Source organism: Mesoplodon bidens (genome assembly GCF_964165515.1).
Source record: "Mesoplodon bidens genome assembly, chromosome: 2".
In the NCBI taxonomy this organism is placed as follows: Eukaryota; Metazoa; Chordata; class Mammalia; order Artiodactyla; family Ziphiidae; genus Mesoplodon; species Mesoplodon bidens.
In genome coordinates, this window is record NC_138177.1 from 123,623,085 (window position 1) to 123,642,845 (window position 19,761).

The following is a 19,761-nucleotide window of genomic DNA, read 5'->3' on the forward strand; positions in this document are numbered from 1 at the left end:
TACGAGTAGGAGGATAAACCTTAGCCTATTTTTATGCTTATTCATTCAGTAATTCATTCTTTTAAGAAAGTATGTTCAAAAGTAACAGAGAAGAATGAAACAGGCTATTAAAGCATATAATCAAGGTTCATACATGTGACCTGTGGCTACAGGACAAGGCCAGAACTTCACTATGGGAAACTATCTCTTTACTAGTCTTCCAAAGAAGGAACTATCAATGGACAAGAGCTAGCCAAAACATATAATAAAGAAAGTCTGAATTTAACACATCCATATACTCTGACATCTACCAAAATTGCTGTTGACCTAGAAGGAACAGCCAAGGGAGGTGTATTAGATTCCTATAGCTGCTGTAACAAAATATCACAAACGTAGTGGCTTAAAACAACACAGATTTATTGGCTTCCTTTTCTATAGTTCAGAAGTCCACAATGAGTCTCACTATGCTAAAATCAAAGTGTTGGAAGGGCTACATTCTTATTTGGAGGCCCTAAGGGAGAATCCATTTTTGTGCCTTTCCAGCTTCTAGAGTCTAACTGCATTCCATTGTTCATGCTCCCCTTCTGCTATCTTCAAAGCCAAGAATGGATGGTCCCTCCTTTATCACATTTACTCTGACATTCCCCATAGTCACATCTCTCTCTCTCTCTGAATACCTCTTATTATTACACTGGACCCACCTGGATAATATAGGATTAACTCTCAAGTCAGTTGATTAGCATCTTAATTCCACCTGCAATCTTAATTCCGCTTTGGCATGTAACATAACATAATCATAGGTTTCAGGGATTATTAGGCTGTAGACAACTTTAGAGGAGGAGAGGACACTTTATTCTGCTGACAGTCACCAGCAAAGCCCATTCACAATTCCCAGGAAATAAAAATAGGATATGGGTAATAAAGTCTGACCTTTTTTTTTTTTTCCTTTGTGCTTCATCTAGTTTTACTTGTTTGTAGGGTACAGAGGCCTTACACACAGCACTTCACACCAGAGTTCCTAGTGTAAAACCATTGTGCCTGACACCTTAGCTCTGCAGGCTGTGTACAAAGACACTGTGCTGCCACTGTGATCTGGAGTGCTGTGAGTAACACAACTGTGCAGACCTGAGAGAACTCTGCCCCCTCCCTGCTGACAAGAACTCAATAAAGCAGCCCTGCCCACGGCCTTTGGAGTGTCCTGTAGGAATTCCTGGAGCTTTTAGCTGTCACCCAGCAGGAAGTCTGAAAACTCCTCCCTTTCAGCTGGAAGGAAGAAAGAGAACACCCTGGCCTCAGACAGCTGTGCCACCCCTTAATGAACCAAGTTGATCAGGAACTAACGTGGCCAAGCTGCTCTGCACTGGAGGCGGTCCCGTCTAACTTCCTGTGGGATATTCTAACTGAGGAGAGACTGTCTCAAGCACGGGCTGTTACAAATTCAAGGGGGACCCCCAGTTATATCTTTTGGTCTTTCGAGGAATCCATTAAGAGTTTGGTGCTAGTTCCAAACTTCCTGAAATAGAAATCTTATTTGGGTCTTCCCCAATCTACACAAAGGAAGCATTAGACAAAGCCTGAAAATGGGGCATCAATAGAGATCTAGGAGGCCATGTGTGGCTAGTTAATGAACATGGGCAATATTCCTTTCCCCAAACTGCAGCTTGTCAAGCCATCAGGGAGGCTCAAAAAGGAACTCACTACAGGAGGGAAGCCCTATGTACTTGGTTAGTTGAGGTCATGGTAACTCCTGACATAAAAAGTATAATCAGTCGGATTAACGACCCCAACACCAGACCCCTCAGAGGTCACTAGATAAGGCCCATTCCGACCAGAGGGACATATCCTTGCCAAGACTGGCAGATTGATTTTCCTGTCCTGTCAAGAGTACTGGGCAATTTCAGGTATCCCTTGGTGCTGGTAGACACGTTTTCTAGGTGGATAGAAGCATTGCCTGCTAGAACTAAGACAGCAGCTGAAGTGGTTACGGTTTTACTAAAGATAATAATCTTCAGGTTTGGGCTCCCAGGATCCCTACAAAGTAATAATGATCCAGCATTTGTGTCTCAAGTGACAAAGGGGATGAGTGCCCTGGACATAAAATTAACCTTGCACTCAGCCTGGAGACCCCAATTGTCAGGGAAAGTAGAGAGATCCAATCAGGCCTTGAAACAGGCCTTAGCCAAGGTACATCAGGAAACTCAAGAAAATTGGATTAAGTTGCTTCCATTGCCTTGCTCCACATGCATTTAGCCCCAAGGGGTAAGTTAAAATTAAGTGCATTTGAGCTCAGGTATGGTAGACCCACTCCCCATGCCCAAGAGAAGGGACACCTTAACTCCCTTGTAATGGAACTCAAGTATGCCCTCGAGATAGGAGAAACCTTGAAAGCTCTCACTGAATATGGTAACCAGGTGCTGCCTGCATCCACTGACCTGGCCCTCCACCCCTTCCAGCCAGGAGACTGGGTGAACCTAAAAACCTGGAAAATCAGAAAGCCCAGAAGGTCAGCTCACTCCTAAGTGGAATGGGCCTCACTTGGTAATCCTAACCACCTACTGTGCCCTGAAATTGCAGGGATCACTCTATAGGAACATCACACTCAAGTGAAGAGGGCCTCTGAGCCCCAACGTCCAGAGAGACAACCTGGTGCAACAGACCCCCTTGACTACTCCTGTGAACCCCTCTCTGACCTGAAGCTTCTCTTCTGGAAAACAACAAAAGTATCACCAGGGAGATTCAGGCCACGGCAGTGAGCCTCAACATCAGGGCACACTTTTGCCTACAAAAGACCTAGATACCTTCATTTTCAGGAAAAAATTGACATGTGACCATTATTCTCTTCTAATATTTGCACCATTCATCTTAAATTATCTGGTACCCTTTGTCTCCAAAACGTTAGACAAAAGGTTGTTGCTCAGGGCAAACAGGGCTAAGGTCTGGGGACAATTGAACACGTCTACAGGCAGCTGACAAGTACCGCTCCTCAACCTGGGTTATGACGACGCCTCAAATCAGCAGACCTGCGTCCCTCAGTGCCTCTCAAAAATGAGGAACAGGACAAACAACAGAAGGCTTTGTCACCAGCAAAACCCATTAATTATCCTCTGGGAAATATAGAATCTGGGTAATAAAATATTTTATTTTTTAATAAAATAAAAAAGTCTAACCTGTTTTTTTCCTTTTCCTTTGTACTTCGTCTAGTTTCACTTGCTCTTAGGGTTCCAAGTGCAGAGGCCTTGTACCCGGCACTTCAGACCAGAGTTCCCAGTGTGAAGTGGCTGCACAGGATACTTCAGCTCCAAGGCGCCTGTTCCCAAGTGCTGGGCACACACTGATTCAAGATGGCGGTGGTGGGCCATGTGCAGAGGTGTTGCGTCAGACACTGCAATCAGGAGTAAGTTCTGGGAGCAGAAGCAGCAGCAGCACAGCTGTGCGAGACTTGCAAGAACTCTGCCCCCCTCCCCACTGACAAGATCCTTATACAATAGCCCAGCTGAGGGCCTTTCAGGGAGATCTTGTACTCTGGAGCACTAGCCCGAACCTCTCCATTCTTTGATCAAAGAATAAAGCTTTCCTTTGCTTCTGAACGAAACTCAGTCTCCTTCTACAGGCTCAAATGACACTGGGTAGGAGGACTCTTGTAACACAACCACAGGAAGACTGTCCATATTGGGGGAGATTTGTGTGTCTACAGATAAGACCAACTAGAAATGTCCCTTCCTGTTTGAAGATATATATATATATATATATATATATATATATATATATATATATAATGTCCTTAGGAGAGGCATGAGCTAGAGCACCTTTGTGATCTAGTGAGGCTTAGAAAAAAGAAGGCTCTTAAGATTATATAATCAGTATTGAGTTTTGCTGTGATAAACTAATATGTAAATATCCTTTTGATATGCTGAGTTTGCCAAGGTATAAAGACTTAACACAGGCTTCCATATTTTTATCCTAATATATTATTAAACTTGATGTCAGTATTCTATAATATAATTTAGTAAAAGAGCCAAAACAGGTAAGTAAATAATAATGCTACAACACAAGCTATTTCTAAAAATGCAAAAATGCTGACGTGTTCTGGAGCATTTAAACGGTAAGATCCTACTTGATTGGTAGGCTCAGCATCATGAAGGAGCATTTTAAAGGGGCAGCCTTAAGTAATTCTGTGTCATTTTTGATTAGTTCAGTCAATTAAGGATTGAGAGTCAGCCTACTTTAGTGGAAAGAGCAGACTTTGAAGTGTTGAGAAACCCTTGAGAATTGAAACCCCAGCTGTTCTAGTTTTACCTGATCTCTAGCAAGTCTTAACCCCTTCCCCAAGCCTAAATTCACCTTATATAAAATCAGATAAATGATATGTAATCCCCAGGAATTTTTTCAAGATTAGATTAGAGACAGAGTGTCTAAAGCACCTAGAATACCTCTTGCTATAAAATAGATTCCCACTGAGTAGTAACTATTATTTTAAGCTGCAATCTAAACCCCATTGTACTGGATTTTTAGTCCAACACCTTGAAAATATGTGTGCATTTCACAGGCACTTATTATCTTCTCTGAATTTTTATTTTTTAGATTACATATGTCCATCATTTCACTGGAAACGTGTTTTCAAATCACAGTATGGTTCTAGATATAAAATCTCACAAAACACCTGATTCTTTTGAGAAGTGTATTGATTTAAGGTTAGACTGTATTCTTGTACTCAAGATGTAAGTATTCATAGTTAAAGCAAAACAATTAGAGTACATGAGACTTTGACATATTTAACCAGTACAATAATATCAAACATAGTAGGTGATTATATGTCTATGAAATAATTTTAAAATGTAAAAATAAAAAAAATAAAGAGAAAGTGAAAATAAATTCTAATAGAGCTAGAAGTGGCATGATGGCCAGGTGCCAAGTTTCAGTAGGGTAGTTGTCTTTGGATCCTCAATATTTCTTAATAGAGCCTGGAATATCTCAGATGCTTAAAACTAAGTTTATGGAATTGAAGTTAGTGTTTTCATCATGTTCATTACCTCATCTTATTTTTGCATTGGTATTAATTGGTATCTAACTAACATTTGTGGGAATTGTGACTAAACTGAATCAAATTTGATAGTTATATTTAACTCTGGCCTTTAAACTCCTTTCACAGTTTCCTGATTCTGATTCATTATTACCCTTTTACCTTTGATTTTTAGTGTATGTGTTTCATTATTACACCTGAAATCCTATGTGGAATTAGACTAATTCCTTCAAACAAATTAACTTTCAGGTAGTATTCTATCAGGTAAAGCTTAATTTCCATATCATCTCTGTTAAATAATAGCATTGTAAAATTAATAATATTTTATGGTTTCATGCATCTTTTGTGTTCTAATAAGGGGACATATTTTCTGTAGGCATGAGTATCCTGTTTGTCTCTGATACAAAGGAACCAAGAAATGTTTTAATGGCTTGGCCACTACCACCCATAGTAGGCTGTATTATCACCTCTGTGACTCTCACAGTCTTCTTGGACACCCTCATGGGTAAAATGTATGTAGAATTATCTCAGCATTTCAGGATCTGAAGAGACTAGATGAACAAATAATCACTTTCTGCAGTGTAGTGCAATTTATGTATATTATGGACATTTTCTAATTTTCTTTTTTCAAGCTCTGATTTTTATCCTTTTTGTCTCTCATCCACTTTGTTATGCTCCTTTTCAGCTTTGAACCATGTAGTATCTAATTTGTGAAGCAGAGAAAACAGGTGGCCTATTTGAATTGTGGCTTTGAAGTCAGGTCTGGTGAGAAAGAGGGAAGCCTAACAACTGCTGTGGAAGGAGACTTGGATTAGGAGAAACCAGTTCATACAGGAAATGTATGTGCAAAGCAGTCATTAAGCAGGTGTCTAAAACTGTCTTCCCATTAAGAGATAGTTTGTTCTTATTTGCAATGTATATAAGCATGTATTGTCAAGGGAGTCACGTTTCAAAGCAATTAAGTCTTTGAATTAGTATTCATTTATTTGTTCATTCACTCAACAAATATTTATCTAGTACCTACTGTATGCTAGTCACTGTTCTAACACCTGAGAATACCACACAAACTTACACAGAACAAACATATCTGCATCACTGAAGCTTTTACTCCAGTGCAAGGAGCAGAAAACAAATATATCAGTAATGATAAAGGTTACAAAGCAGAATTAGAGGATCGAATCTGTGGCTACCATTTTAGATACAGTGGTCAGAGAAGTTCATTGCCATTCATATATAACTGGGAAGCAAGGTCTAAATCTAGTCTTTTCTACTTTCCAAAGAATACTGATATAATTTTTATTAATAATTCTTAAAGAGTTTTTGAAAAGTGCTAATGTCACACTCCTTATTATGTATTAGCTTTCTGGGGACACTCACCATTCTCTATCAGGTTTTGTAGACAGCCTGGTATAAAGTATTCTATTTTCCCAGTAGTCCATAGAGTTTGCAACTAAGTGGCTGGCTAACCATGGAGAAGATGGCAGGGACAGTGTTCCTGGGAGGAAAGAGATGGAAAGGTGAAAACAACTCAGGACTAATTTGACAAGGACTTTAAACTAGGGAAAGAGACCTGGTCTTTTAATGCACCTTAATCCCTTATGTGTTGCTATGCATTCCCTTCCTCTGCCTTTCAGAAATCCTGTCGTAAAATGAGAAAATCCAATCATTGAAACAGACCTATGGTCTTCTTGGTTTTCAGTGTCTTAGAGATGTGGGACTGAAGAAAAAGAACATTTTTGTCAGGTGCAGTGGGTCAGTTTGTGGTCTTATAATTCTAGATTGGGACTGGAACTCATATTCTGATAGAGATGTTATTATGCAAGCTACTGAGAGTGGGTAATAATATTTGCCCACTTTTAAATTTATTTTCATAATTTTATATAATTTTATATATTCTAGAATACACACACACACACACACACACACACACACACGTTCTCTTTGGGTACCCAAGAGTTAAAAAAAATAGTGAAGACTAACTTGGAAAACTACTTTAAACCACCATACATCATATTATTTATATGGTGAAAAGGAATACCAGATTCCAAACAAATGGTTTAACAATGCAGAGAATCCCATCTATTAAGTTGGAAACTGCTTTAGAGTGAATCTTCTGAATAGAATTCTACTAAGCTCTTTAAGAATGTTGTGAGACTTAATTACCCACAAAGCTCACAAAAGTACAATATCATTCTCTACAGAAGGAAGAAATGAGAAAATGACTTAATAATTCCCCCCATACAAGTTAAAATGATAGGCTATCATATAGCTGCTCCCTTACTTTTTTCCCTTCTAAAACTTGTTTAAAACTGTAATCTTAGGGATAAAATATCTCATAAAAAGTTTAATATCATGAGTTATTTTGTAGAAAGGAAATTAATTCACATATATTACCAAATGAAAGTCCCAAATGGTAAAGCTCTTTCTGGAAAAGGTTATTTGTAATGACCAAATTTGTCACTGTTTGGAATCTTGTAAAGGTCACAATAGAAAGTTTTCACTTGTTTTAAATAAAATTCTATATTTTAAAAATAAATATGCTTTTCTTCCATTTCATAGAAATATCAACACTATTTGTACTATAATTTACTTTTTGTGCTTCTGACATTTACCCAGCTGACTGTCTTTGGAGAACAACCTCTTGACTGAGAAACACTCTAGGTAAGAAAACTGTCAATTACAAATTGCTTTTTGATGCATTGCAAAGCGCTGGAACTCTTCAAATTTGAAAAACGACCTTGTTAAATACATTTTTGTCTACTACTCCTACCTTAAATTTTAAACAGCCTTTGTATAAATGCAGAGTAATGTAACTAACAAAGATATCATCTTTGATAGTCAACAAAAAGAAAAATTCTGCTACAAACCTAATAGTAGAGTATTTCTAAGTTCACAAAATGTTGAATCAGATTTCAAATATTTTGAAAACCTCGGTATTATAGACTTAACCTATTACCTTGAGGGAGATATACTTTCTTCATAAGATGAATCATTGAAATCATGAACTGAAATAGTATGATTGTTTACAGATATAATTTGAATTAATAGTGAAATTGATATTATTTTTAATGATAGAACAAGACTGAATATATAAATTATTGTTTTGTGCTTTTGTATTTATTTTGAAAATATTTTAATACATATACTATATCAAGTCTCCAAAAGTAAAGTAAATATTTCCAAGAGTAATTCAAAGGAATAGTTAAAAAGACAAAAGAAGCTAATGTACACAAATTGTTTGTCAAAGATGAATGGTTTTGGGTTTCCCTGGTGGCGCAGTGGTTGAGAGTCCGCCTGCCGATGCAGGGAGCATGGGTTCGTGCCCCGGTCTGGGAGGATCCCACGTGCTGCGGAGCGGCTGGGCCCATGAGCCATGGCCGCTGGGCCTGCGTGTCCAGAGCCTGTGCTCCACAACGGGAGAGACCACAACAGTGAAAGGCCCGCCTACCGCAAAAAAAAAAAAAAAAAAAAAAAAAAAAAAAAAGATGAATGGTTTTACTAATGTAATTGGCAACATTGTAAATTATATATTTACAAATGTATGGTATAACACACAAATCTAATTAATGCATTTAGTATCATATACATTCATAAAATTTTTATTGTATCATATCATAAACTTGTACCTCCAGTGTAATGTCTTCAAAATATTATATATTTTATAATTAAACTCATAACTTTTGCTAAAAAAGAATTTCCTTTCTCACTGAAATTCAGTGTAAGCTCTGAAATGAATAATATATAAGTATTTTTATATTGACACAACAATCCTATCCAAAGAAAAGAAACAACAATTAAATTCTCTAATTATGGCTAAAACTGAACTTAAAGAGTTACTTGGATTTAACCAAATAAGAATTTATTTCTTAAAATGTGTATCTTTCAAGACTTTTATGTTTTGTTTTGGGATAAAATAAAATATTATTCAATATATTTCATTTTTATAGAGCTGAGATAAATAAGATTTTTCTGGATGTCCATGTCCAAGAGAGTAAATATGTCATAAGTTTTGTGGTATATTAAATGCTAATATTGCAGAGATTTTGATGAAGATATATCTATATCATCTATATCTATCTATCTATATAAATACCTATTAGGATATATGGGAGATATAGAAAAAAGTATATATATATATATATATATATATATATATATATATATATATATATATATATATATATATATATATATATAAAACCCATACAAACATGTGTATTTGATATTCCAAAGAGGCCGAATGCATTATGATCAGTTATTTTATAGTCAAATAAATGTTTCACTTCAACTCTATAATGGTTCCTGAAATATGTGTGTTACTTCAGAACATATTTTAAATATGATTTTATAAGTCACTATTGGCTTATATAATGAATGCAGATATTCATTTATATCTTCATTAATGTATTCATTCAAAAATATTATGTTTGTTAGGTTTTAAACTCTGGGCTATAATTTCAAATAGGACAACTGTTCTGTCCTCTAGGAGGTCATAATCTCATTGTGGCAAGCAAGTAAACAGGCAATTTAGGCACAGTATAAGAGGTGATATAAAGAAGATAAAGTTAGAGGAGTATATCAAGAGGCAGCTGTGGGGTTTAAAGGAGGCTTCCAAGAATGTATGATGTAAGTCAGAAAGAGAAAAACAAATACCGTATGCTAACACATATATATGGAATCTAAAAAAAAAAAAAAAAAAAAAAAAGGGGGGGGGGTTCTGAACACCCAAGGGGCAGGACAGGAATAAAGATGCAGACTTAGAGAATGGACTTGAGGACACCGGGACGGGGAAGGGTAATCTGGGACGAAGTGAGAGAGTGGCATGGACATATATACACTACCAGATGTAAAATAGCTGTTGGGAAGCAGCTACACAGCACAGGGAAATCAGCTCGGTGCTTTGTGACCACCTAGAGGGGTGGGATAGGGAGGGTGGGAGGGAGATGCAAGAGGGAGGAGATATGGAGATATATGTATATGTATAGCTGATTCACTTTGTTATAAAGCAGAAACTAACACACCATTGTAAAGCAATTATACTCTAATAAAGATGTTTAAAAAAATAATGTATGACTTTTAAACTAGATAGTAAGGGATTGGCAGGAATGGGCAAAGCAGATGGCAGTTGGTATTGAAGTAGGCAAAACTGGTGTTGACATGCAACATTAATAGTTTTGCAATGAAAAGGCAGGTCAAACACAAACAGGTATGGCATTTGCACATTTGCAATTCCCTCATTTCCAGAATATTCCTTATTAACAGCTAACCACCAAGTCTAAAGTTTTCACCTAAATAGCAATAGACTTTAGGCAAAATTTCCATGTCTAGACTGCCATGATTTCTGTAGACTCCTGAATTGGTTTGTTGGTTTCTCTCTGAACAAGTGAAACTTTTCTTAGCTCATTTTGTGTTTCACTTGCTAATTCCAGTGAAGAAATTTTCAACTACCATAAGATACTAAAATAAAAAAAAATTCGGATTGTGATTTAAATAACACAAATTCTCAAAATCAAGATATTGCTTCGTAAGGGGGACTACATTTTTGTAGCATTGCCAGTTGCAAGTTGAAAATCAGAATTTCTCTTTCTTTGGGCCTATATATATAATATATTGCTATACATAATTCTATATATTGCATACTGTTCCAGAGCACATGATTATTGAAGTCAGATACCTGTCATGTGTTGCAATGTTGTGATGTCTCCTTTCATCTGTTTGTTCTTCCTTGTTATTTGCCTGAACTTTTGCTAGCATAGAGGGCATCCTTATTAGAATGTTCATCAAAGAGAGGTTTCAATATTGCCTATGTTAATAAAATCATCAAGCATTCCTTTATAGGCATGACAGGGAGAGTGCTCATCTATCATGAGTGTTTCATTAAGTGGCACAAAGCCAGAAGCTCTAGGAACAATGCCAGATTTTTTTTGTTAAATAAGTTTTCGGTAGCATGGAGTTCCCCTCATTTCAAGATCTATGCAATATGTGGAGTTACTTGCTTCTGTATCCTCATAGGGTACCTTGCCACACAATATACAGGAACTTTGATTAAGATTTTTGTATCTCTGCCCTGAAAGGATAAAATAACTCAGAAAAATATTCTGTATCCTGTCCCAGTCATCCAAAAATGTACAAAGAGAAAAAGAATCCCCGAAGTTCCAGTTAAACACATTTTACAAGGTACTTTATGTGAGTGCATCTTTTTTCTATTACAATTTCATTTTTAAGAAAATGTTCACAGGCATTTTTTGTAAAATTAACCAACCAAAGAGGTTATTGCTGACCAGTTTCATCAAAATCTCTCTCGAATTATATCAGGAAACCCATTCAAATATCTATGTAACACCTAATGGTAGAGTTACCTGAGTTGCACAGTAAGAATAATACTATTTTGAAACAGATAAAGCAAATTGCCTGTCTCCCTTCTCTTAGGAATGATGTTAAACACATCTATAACACTTTAGAGAATGCTTTTGGGCTGAAATGAATCAAATGTGTCCTCCAGTCATTGATAGAAAAATCGACCATAGTGGACCCTCAGGTGATGCCCACAGTAATTTCCCCATCAAGTTTACCTTAAGTAACAAGATTGCCTCTCCCTGATACTGCACGTTGCACATTGTTTTGGATGTACTCTGGAAGTAGCAACCCTTTTGTTCTGGAGACAAATCCTCAACCAAGGGGTATCCTGATAGAAAGCTGGTATTTGAGTGGTAATCCTTCCATTGACAGAGCAGCTGCCAGCACACTCTGGGACAAAAGCTTTGTTCTTGACAAATGAGCAAAGCAGATGGTAGTTGGTATTGAAGTAGGCAAAAGTGGTGTTGACATGCAACATTAATAGTTTTGGACATATTAGTAAATGTCACAAATATCTACTATGGGTAGGCTTCGAAAGTTGCCAGTAACAAGTGTTTCATTTGCCTGTGGAGTCAGTAATTAGCCGGGGCAGCATAAAGTTATTTCTGTCCCCACCCAACACCAATCTCTGTTTCTACCACCAGTGCTAAAATTCTCTATGAAGCTTCCAAGTTAGAAATCAGACTAATGCTTTTATCTTAGTCTTTGACGTTTACACTGCCAGATTAGGAAGGAGATATCAACAAGGTGGCTTGGTAGGACGTGATCCTTGAAACCAAAGATCCCAATAAACAAAATATTCCATATGCCATTTATCATAGGAATGAGTAAATGGCAAAGAAGGAGAGGAGCTGAGTTTCAATTTTAGTTCATGCAGTTAACTTAAATTTGTGTAACACAGTCAGTGATTTAGAGTGCATGCATTTAATCATATATTGTAATAAATTGTAATAATTTGTCATTCTCACCATTTTGTAATTAAAGTTTTTAGCTTTCTCTTTAGACAGTTTTCAGAACTGAGATTTCTTTGTTTTTTAATTCAATTAGCAACTAAGTATTGAGTCTCTACTGTTTATCTATGCATGATCCACTCCCCAGGGATGGGGTCCATGTGTCTTTAAGCTCTGTGTCTGTAGCTCTAACCTAAGGGACTGCCACATCACACCAGATAGATAAGTATTTGGCAAGTGAATTTGGTATGTCAGGGGCCAGCAGATACTAAATTAAAGAAAATTTAGTCCTCAAAGTATACACATTTTTGCCACAAGTCAGACAAGCAAATTGATGCTTATAGTTATAAAGTCTTGTGACTGAGGTTTACTGCAAAGTGCTCTGGGGTCCTAAAAGAAACTGGAGCATCAGGAGTTGGCATCCTGCAAGAGGTGATATTTTAACTGTATTATATTCAGTTTAATTTGGAAAATGCTTTGAAAAATAAGCAGGAATTAGGTGAAGAAAGGGAGAGGCTTTCTCCTGTAGTACAAACACCCTATGAATGACCAGAGAATGGAACAATATAAAGCATTTGGGAAATGTAGGCAGTTCCATTGCCTGGAGGGAGAGGGTGTGTGTGTGTGTGTGTGTGTGTGTGTGTGTGTGTGTTTCTATAAATGGCTTTAACTAAAGCTGGAATGAGAGACAGGTTCTATCTGGATCATGAAGGTCCAGGGTTTTTAATTGAAGACATTGGACTTACTTTTAAATGCTAGGGGAGAAATCAAAGAACTTGAACAAAGAAAAAGACACAATCTGCTTAGCATGTAGAAAGCCCATTCTGCTTGCAAGGAGGAGTAGAGCTTAGATATAGCCAGACTGCAGGCAGAAAGACCAGTCAGGAGATTGTTACTTTATAATTAGATAAGAACTAAAGTGCTTATTGTTAATCATTCATTTTAATTGTTTAATATAATTTCATTGATGTTTGTATTAAAATATTTATTACAAAATCAACCTGGCAAATATTTTAGAATTCCCTGGAACCCCATCCTGTGATAATAATTTCCTTTTTAATTAGTGGAAATCAACATTCATTTTTGTTTAATAAAAAGACAATATTATATTTTCAAACTTTAATTAGAAATAGTGATTAATATAGAATGTACAATTTGGATATTAGATATCCGGGACTAGGTAAAATTTGTAAACTTAACCAGAGCCCTGCCATACTTCTGAATTTTCTTCCAAAGAAAACGTAAAGTGTTTCTTTCAAATTTCTCGCATCAGTGACTTTAATTAGTGGTTATTGCTTGTGGTTTTTGCATCTCCTCTATTAATAAGAGATCACAAACTAATGATTACTTCAAAATGTGTTAAAATGAATCATCCTTAAAATATAACTTTTTTGTTACTGTTTTATGCATGCTGCTCTCAAAAACAAGGTGTGGGGTAAGCCAGGAAAATGAATAATGTTATATTGAGCTTTTATAACCATTTTTTTCCTAGGGAGTAGGACAAATATATTCATCAAAACCACACTCCAAAAGTATGACACTACTAGCTATATCATTCAAAGAACTTGGAGTTTAATATAATGTAAAATGTAAATGATTAGTCAATTCATGTCAGTCTAAAAGGGACAACAAAGTGACATTTCAATTTAAACAGAAACTGCTACAGCCAACCTTAATCAGATGTTCTAATAAATGAGCTGAAGGACATTATTGCAAATTTCTTAATCCAAAAGAAAACCAATTGCCATGGTTCTTGTTCAAATACCACACAAAACAGTATGGAAATAATCATGAACAGAGTTGAATTGAATATCAATATGTTGTTCTGAGTTACAGATTCTACTCTATTTATGTTTTCTTTTAAATAGCATTCAATCATTCAAGTATATATAAATACATATTATATACCATATATAAATATAGTTGAATATATGATATATATCACTTAATATTTGATATATCACTTAATACAATACAATACAATAACTACTTGTAAAACTCTTATTAAGGGCAAGGTGTATAGTATATTTTGATGAGTGATGTATACTGAAAGAGGAATTCATCATGTATTCATTTATTCATTGACCAAAAATTTATTTATTTATTTATTTATTTATTTTTATTTATTTTTGGTACACGGGCCTCTCACTGTTGTTGCCTCTCCTGTTTTGGAGCACAGGCTCCGGACACGCAGGTTCAGAGGCCATGGCTCACGGTCCCATCCACTTCGTGACATGTGAGATCTTCCCAGACCAGGGCATGAACCCATGTCCCCTACATCAGCAGGCAAACTCTCAACAACTGCACCACCAGGGAAGCACCAACCAAATATTTATTGAACTACCATTTTATATTAGGCTCTGTTCTAGATATTGGGAATTTATTTTCAAGAAAAGAAAGACCAGGTAACTGCCCTTGGGAAGGAAGCGAGATATTAATCTAATAATCTCACTATCAGAGAAAAGTTGACAATTCTGCTAAGTGGTGTGAAGGAGAGATATGCCGTACGTAAGTGAGGGGGTCTTCTAGTCAGAAAGGTCTGGACAATCTTCCTTGACAAAGTTCTATTTTAGCTGAAATTTGAAGGATGAGTTGTACTTAAGTTAAAGGGAGAAGAGGAGAGCATCTAGGAAAAAAGAAACAGCATGTGTAAATTACTAGTAGTTGGAGAAATCATGGTGATCACTATGAACCAAAATGAGGCCTGAGTGATTGAAGTGAAGAAAGCCTAGTGTGGGAAGATCCCAAAGGGAAAGGATTGAAGAAATTTAATCAGGAGTGGAGAATTTGGAGGAGAGGGTCTGGAAAGACAATTTCAGATTCTGATTTTTTAAATCTCTCTCTAGCTATGGTGTGGAAAATAGACTGGCTAAGACTCAGAGTAGTAGGTCTAGCTCAGGGGAGAAATCTGAGGCAGAGGTGAGCATTGATGGTGATTACCCCTCTGAGTGTGGTTGAGATTACCTATGAAGAGAATATTAAGTGAGAGAGGAGAAGGTTTTGGATTGAACCTTGAGGAACTCTAAATTTAATGGCTAGGTAAAGGAGGGTGAGATGACAAATGAGACAGGGAAGGAGCAGGCAGAGGGTTACGAGAAAACTAGGAGAAATCATGTCATGGAAATGAAGGGAAGGAAAGTGTTTTAAGACAGTGGTTAATTGGCTCAAATACTACAAAGATATGAAATAAGTACTTTAAACATATCCATTATCTTTATCAACATGAAATCATTAGTCACACTGGTGAAAATTACTTCATGGAATCATGATGATTGAAGGCATGTTAGCTTCAGTAGGGCAGTGAGTAGGAACAAAAGAAATCGTGACCTTGAGTGTAGTTCACTATCTGACCTTCTGGCTATAAATGAGAGAAGAGAGATGACCCTGTAACTGGAGAGGAAGGAAAGGGAGAATAAAGCTTGGATTTGTGTTTTTCTTTGTTTGTTTAACTAATTAAATAAATTTGACTATGTTTAAGATCTCTGGGACAATGAGAAGAAGTTGAATGTATGAGAGAAAGGATAGAATTGTCAGAGAAGGATAAAGTACTTGTGACTAAAGGAGTAGATGGGATCTACAGCCAGGTGGGGAGATTTTCTTCAGACTGGCACACGCAGAACAATTCTTTACTAGTAAAATGGGATGCATGTAGGTGGATCAGGGAGACTATCTGGTGGCTTCTACTTTTTTTTTTTTTTTTTTTTTTTTTTTTCCACAGAGCAGAAGATAAGGCACAGGGAAGATGTATTGATTCATTCAAAGTTGGGCTTAAAATAAAGAAATAAGCTCTAGGGGGTATGAATAATATTAAGAGTGCCATGAAGTTCAAGTTAAAAAAGAGAAAGGAGAGTTGTAAAGATTGATGCAAAGTAGAGGGGTCAGGAAAAGGAAGAAAGGAGGTGAAAATATTGCTGAATAGTTGTAGTGAGAGTATGTGAATAAGTACTCTGAAAGGAGAAAGATAACAAGAAGCTTACAGTTTGTAAACAGAAATTTGTCCTAAGAAATAAGGCCATACTTCCAGAGTTCAAGGAAGGAAAAAAATCTGCAAAAGTTAGTGCAGCACTTATGGAGTTGAAAGATTAGACATATGGGACTTTATTTTATTTTATTTTTTAAACTTTAATTTATTTTTTTATACAGCAGTTTCTTATTAGCTATCTATTTTATACATATTAGTGTATATATGTCAATCCCAATATCCTAATTCATCCCACCACCACTCCCACCCCCGATTTCTCCCCTTGGTGTCCATACGTTTGTTCTCTACATCTGTGTCTCTATTTCTGCCTTGCAAACTGGTTCATTTGTACCATTTTTCTAGATTCCACATATATGCATTAATATACGATATTTGTTTTTCTCTTTCTGACTTACTTCATTCTGTATGACAGTCTCTATGTCCATCCATGTCTCTACAAATGACCTAATTTCATTCTTTTTTATGGCTGAGTAATATTCCATTGTATATATGTACCACATCTTCTTTATCCATTTGTCTGTCAGTGGACATTTAGGTTGCTTCCATGACCTGGCTATTGTAAATTGTGTTGCAATGAACATTGGGGTGCATGTGTCTTTTTGAATTATGATTTTCTCTGGGTATATGCCCAGAAGTGGGATTGCTGGTCATATGGTAATTCCTTTTTTAGTTTTTTAAGGAACCTCCATACTGTTCTCCATAGTGGCTATATCAATTTACATTCCCACCAACAGTGCAAGAGCATTCCCTTTTCTCCATACCCTCTCCAGCACTAATTGTTTGTAGAATTTCTGATGATGCCCATTCTGACTGGTGTGAAGTGATACCTCATTGTAGTTTTGATTTGCATTTCTCTAATAATTAGTGATGTTGAGCATCCTTTCATGTGCCTCTTGGCCATCTGTATGTCTTCTCTGGAGAAATGTCTATTTAGGTCTTCTGCCCATTTTCTAATTGGGTTGTTTGTTTGTTTGTTTGTTTGTTTTTTTAATACTGAGCTGCATGAGCTGTTTATATATTTTGGAGATTAGTCCTTTTGGACACATGGTACTTTAATAGGTGGCAATCATGCTTGAGATAAGGGTTAGGGTGAGTTGTTGGACGTCAGGAAAATTCCAGTGAAGGGAGGCCCAGGAATGAAGGAACAATGACAGATTTTCATATAGAATGATGATCAGTTCAACTTAGCTAAAGCAAGGGACATACGAAGGGAACAGTAAAATAAAGCTTGGAAAGATAAGTTGAGATGCAGACTGAGGAGGGCTTTCAAAAAAGCTAAGAAGTCAATGTAAATATTTCATTATAAAAGCTTTCATTGTAAAAAGCAAAGGCAGCAGAGATTTCCAAACATATGTGAACAACAAGTAGATCAAAACTAGAATTTATCTAGCCAGATATTTTCTGGAGTAAAAATGGCCATCTGCGGGTCTGCCAATGAAAATATGATCAAGTACCACAATAAAAATATCAACACAGCTACATTTTGCTTCATTAAACACTGAGAGCATTGACAAGTGAACCAAAATATTGGCCTTTTCCAAATGGCATGTTGTGTAATTTATGAAGCAAAAATCTGAAATTTGATCTTTAATATAAAATCATATATATGAGGCATCTTCTAGTTTTAATAATTTTTGTTACAAATCACAGAATGAGGGGCTGCTTTTGAAATAGAAAACTGATGTTTTCAAAGTAAATTTAACCATGGATATTCTAAAAGTCCTGGATCAGTGATTCTATTTGTCCTTTTCACATCTAAAAGATATTAAAAATATTTTTGTTAGGACCTGCCCCTTCTGGCTCCCGGACTAGAAAAGAGAGTTGACGCTGGCCGCAGTGAGGAGTCCTGAGAGGCACTGGCTGCTCAGCACTTCCGAGGAGTGCCTGCCGCTGGTGGCCTTTTTGCAGACATATTGCTGTCACTGAACACTGGCCCATTGGAAAGCACTAGAGAAGCTCAGCCATTAGTATATCCAAGTACAAAGATTATGTTAAGACATGGAGAGGGTGCTTGGGTTAAAGAGAACAGTTTTTGTAGCTGGGTGGATCAAAAACTTAACAGTGAAGGAATGGAAGAAGCTGAGAACTGTGGGCAGCAACTCAAAGCACTAAACTTTGAGTTTGATCTTATGTTCATATCCATCCTGAACTGGTCCATCCTCACAGCCTGGCTGATCCTGGAAGAGCTGGGGCAGGAGTGGGTTTCCATGGAAAGCTCCTGGCATCTCGATGAGTGTCACTATGGAGCCTTGATGGGTCTCAACAGGGAGCAAATGGCTTTGAATCATGGCGAGGAACAAGTGAGACTGTGGAGGAAGAGCTGTGACCCCAACACCCATAGAGGGTGTTGTGACCCCAACACCCATAGAGGAGTCCCATCCTTACTACCATGAAATCTACAACTACTGGAGGTACAAAGTGTGCACCATTCCTTTGGATCAGCTGCCATGATCCGAGAGCTTAAAGGATGTTCTGGAGAGACTCCTTCCTTATTGGAATGAAAGGATTGCTCCTGAAGTATTAAGTGGTAAAACCATTCTGATGTCTGCCCATGGAAATAGCAGCCAGGCACTCCTGAAACATCTGGAAGGTATCTCAGATAAAGACATTATCAACATTACTTGTCCTACTGGAGTCCCCATTCTCCTGGAACTGGATGAGAACCTGCATGCTGTTGGACCTCACCAGTTCCTGGTCAGCCAAGAGGCTATCCAAGCAGCCATTAAGAAAGTAGAGGATCAAGGAAAAGTGAAATGTGATGACAAATAAAATCTTTCCCACATGTTGGCTAGGAATGGCTGCAGAAGCAGTGACATGCAGTGTGTTATAGGTGTTGATCTCCCTCCCCCTCCCCGCCCCCCACTGATTTTTCCAGATTTAAGCTGTGGGGTGGAGTTTGCATAAGTAAGTAGGTAAGTTATGTTGGCTCAGGTAAAGGTTTTAGGGTGCCTTGAGTACTAATGCCATAAGCCTTTTGCTTTAGCCCCTGCTGGCCCCGTTTGAATTAGTCACTAGGTTAGACACCAGTGGGGCTTAATCAATGTCTTAAGTTTAGTTTCCGAGATGGGAGAGCAACAAGTGAAGTTCAAGTTCAAGGTATTCCTCATTCAATAAATCAGTATAGAGTGACCACTGACAGGCACTACTTACTCCAATAAGTAGTTCATGTTTATATTTACTGAGACTTTCTAGGATGATAATAAAGGACGTTAGATAACACACTAAACTTAAGTATTTATTACTAGTCTTTTCCTCTAGGGAAAGAGATGCTTTGATAGGTTAAGACCAGAGGCCAATTAAATGGGAGATTCATTGATGGATTCCTCCAAGACAGGCAACAACAAACACTAAGGCCCTTTGCCTCATGACATTTGGTGGAATTCCTCTCTGGCTGCTAGAATTAGCAGCATATGGACAGCTATAGCTGTTCATGTTCTCTTTTTGTTTTGTTTTTGTTTTTTAAACTTTAATCT

General features: G+C 37.1%; 1 pseudogene across 1 annotated transcript; it reads left to right on the plus strand.

Moving 5' to 3' along the window:
- The first annotated feature begins 1,609 nt into the window (after positions 1-1,609).
- LOC308604798 (bisphosphoglycerate mutase-like) lies at positions 1,610-19,057 on the plus strand (annotated as a pseudogene). The gene is made up of 4 exons: positions 1,610-1,703; positions 2,006-2,163; positions 3,197-3,373; positions 18,240-19,057. The product of its transcript is annotated as a bisphosphoglycerate mutase-like (transcript).
- The last annotated feature ends 704 nt before the right edge of the window (positions 19,058-19,761 follow it).